This window comes from Zalophus californianus, chromosome 17 (assembly GCF_009762305.2).
Source record: "Zalophus californianus isolate mZalCal1 chromosome 17, mZalCal1.pri.v2, whole genome shotgun sequence".
NCBI lineage: Eukaryota > Metazoa > Chordata > Mammalia > Carnivora > Otariidae > Zalophus > Zalophus californianus.
The window spans coordinates 36,515,984-36,519,368 of record NC_045611.1 but is presented as its reverse complement, the minus strand read 5'-3'; the positions used below and the strand labels follow the sequence as shown (position 1 = coordinate 36,519,368).

The 3,385-nt window shown below is 39.0% G+C and overlaps 1 pseudogene; it reads right to left on the bottom strand.

Moving 5' to 3' along the window:
- Positions 1-2,240: 2,240 nt before the first annotated feature.
- On the bottom strand, positions 2,241-2,747 carry LOC113936532 (annotated as a pseudogene).
- Positions 2,748-3,385: the final 638 nt, after the last annotated feature.

Here is a 3,385-nt window from a genome sequence, read left to right as displayed (position 1 = left end):
GCTCAGTGAGGAATCTGCTTCTCCTTCTCCCTCTGCCCCCCACACCCGCTTGTGTGCTTGCTCTCTCTCCCTCTCTCCCTCTTTCTCAAATAAATAAAATCTCTTAAAAAAAAAAAAAAGAAAAACTGCCAAATTGCTTTCCAAAGTGACTGTACCATTTTGCATTCCCACCAGCAATGAATAAGAGTTCCTGTTGCTGTACATTCTCACCAGCATTTGTTGTTGTCAGTGTTATGGAAATTATTCTAACAGATGTATAGTAGAATTTCATTGGTTTAATTTGCATTTCCCTAATGATATATGATGTGGCTTTAGGCTTCATTTGTTGTTCTTTTTCTAGATCCTTTAGGTGTAAAGTTAGGTTGTTTATTTGAGATTTTTCTTGCTTCTTAACATAAGCCTATATTGCTATATACTTCCCTCTTAGAACTGCTTTGGTTGCATCCCAGAGGTTTGGACTATTGTGTTTTCATTTTCATTTGTTTCCCTGTTAGTTTTTTTCATTTCTTCTTTGATTTCCTGGTTGACCCACTCATTGTTTAGTAGCATGTTGTTTAACCTCCATGTATTTGTGGTCTTTCTAAATTTTTTCTTGTGGCTGACTTCAAGTTTCTTAGTGTTGTGGTCAGAGAAGATGCATGGTATGATCTCAGTCTTTTCATATTTGTTGAGGCCTGATTTGTGACCTAATATGGGATCGAGTCTGGAGAATGTTCCATATGCACTTAAAAAGAATGTATATTCTGCTGTTTTAGGATGAAATGTTTTGAATATATCTGTTAAGTCCATCTGGTCCAGTGTGTCATTCAAAGCCCTTGTTTTCTTGTTGGTTTTCAGTTTAGATGATCTGTCCATTGATGTAGTGGGGTGTTAAAGTCCCCTACTATTATTGTATTATCACCAATCAGTTCCTTTTTGTTTGTTATAATTGTTTTATATATTTGGGTGCTCCCATGTTGGGTGCATAAATATTTACAATTGTTAGATCATCTTGTCAGATTGTCCCCTTTATTATCATCTCTTGTTACAATCTTTGTTTTAAAGTCCAGTTTGTCTGATATAAGTATTGCTACTCTGGCTTTCTTTTGACATCCATTTGCATGATTAATGTTTCTCCATTTCCTCACTTTCAGTCTGCAGGTGTCTTTAGGTCTAAAATGAGTCTCTTTTAGGCAACATATAGATGGGTCTTGTTTTTTTTAATCCATTCTGACACCATATGTCTTTTGAGAGAGTTTAGCCCATTTACATTCAAAGTAATTACTGATAAATATGTATTTAGTGCCATTTTATTACTTGTTTTGTCATTGTTTCTGGAGATTTTCTCTGATCCTTTCTTGTCTTTATCACTTTTGGTCTCTCCTTTCCACTCAAAGAGTCCCCTTTAATATTTCTAGTGGGGCTGGTTTAGTGGTCACAAACTCCTTTAGTGTTTGTCTGAGGAACTCTTTATCTCTTCTTCTATTCTGAATTATAGCCATGCTGGGTAGAGTATTCCTGGCTACAGAGTTTTCTCATTCATATCATGCCACTCCCTTATTCTGGCTTACCAAGTTTCTTTTGAGAAATCTCCAGCTAGACTTCTCAGTTTTCTCCTGTAAGTTAAGGGCTTCTTTTTTCTTGCTGCTTTTGAGATTTTTTTTTTATCACTGTATTTTGCAAATTTAATTACAATATGTCTTGTTGTTGGTTTGCTTTTGTGATTTTGATGGAAGTTCTCTGTTCTTCCTTGATCTGGATGTCTGTTTCCTTCCCCCAAATTAGGGAAGTTTTCAGCTATTATTTCCTCAAATAAATTTTCTGCTGCCTTTTCTCTCTTCTTATTCTAGCACATGAATGTTACAACATTTGAAGGAGTCACTGAGTTCCCTAAGTCTCTTCTTGTGTTCTGTAATTCTTTTTCTCTTTTGTTCAGCTTCTTTTTTTCTCATTATTTTGTCTTCTATATCACTTATTTATTCCTCTGCTTCTTCCAGCCTTTTGTTGCATCAAGCCTGTTTCCAATCTCAATTATTGCCTTCTTCATTTCTGGCTGATTTTGTTTTTATGTTATGTTAATCACCATACATTACATCATTAGTTTTTGATGTAGTGTTCCATGATTCATTGTTTGCATATAACACTCAGTGCTCCATGCAGAACATACCCTCCTTAATACCCATCACCAGGCTAACCCATTCCCCCACCCACCCCTGGCTGATTCTTTTTTTTTTTTTTGTAGAAATTAACTTTTTAATTTTTCAAAACTCAATTAGGTGTGTGTATGGTCCATTGGTATCCAGCTGTAACACCTGCCTGTTCCCGTATGTACCATGTTCCACCACAACCCCAGCTTCGGCACACTTGCTGTTGGCAGCCAGTTCTTTTTCACATAGAGTCACAAATTGGGAATAAAGTTCCAAGCCTTCTTCTTTTCCAGAGTTAGAGTGATACTGCATGTTTCTTCCTTTTACTCTCCCCCCAAGGGTGGCTTGAGGGATGATTAGAACATTGCCAGGGAGGTCCAATATAGACACGTGCTTACCATTTTCTGTTTCACTTAACTTCACATTTAACAGTATATTAATCATTTTGGGAAGAAGTTCTTAATTAGCTCCCTAGAAAAAACACATGTAGATTACTAATCCTCTCTGAACCTCCACCCACTGGCTCTTGGCGTCTCCCTCGGCTGGACGTACTTGCAGCCTGGCGTGCAGGCACTGCTGCAGAAGCGCCCAGGCCTGAGGTATCCGGCCGCTCTCAGACATGGTTTGAACCCCCAGGCTGATTCTTTTTTAACTCTTTTATCTCTGTGGTAAGGGTCTCCCTAATGTTTTCCATTCTTTTCTCAAGCCCAGTGAGTATCCTTATGATTGTTGCTTTAAATTCTCCATCAGGCATGTTATTTCTGTTTCATTCAGATCTGGCTGTGGCCTTATTTTATTTTTTCATTTGAGATGAATTCCTCTGTCTTGGCATTTTGTCTAAGTCTCTGCCTTCTTCTCTGTGTTAGAAAGCCTGTTGTATTACCTGCTCCTGAAAGTAATGGCTTTATGAAGAAGAGGTCATAGAGTGTCCAGGGCCTGGCCCTTCAGGGAGTGTGGCTGGTGTGTGCTTCATGCACTTTGCTGTTGTGTTTTGGCTGCTCTATGCTTCAGGCCAGTTGTCTGCAGAGGCTCTCCTTGCCTGCAGTGGGCAGCGTTTGGTCCTTGGCTAGAATGTGGCGAGTTTTAACTAGGTATGCTCTGGTCTATTTGTTAAATGAGACCTCACACTACTTCCACTAGAACCGAGGCCCTGCCGAACTCTCTGGTCAGGCCACATGGTGCAGGCAGGGGTTCCCACTGGTCTTCTAGATGCCTTTTATTCTTTTTCTTATCTAATTGCTGTAGCTAGGACTTCCAAT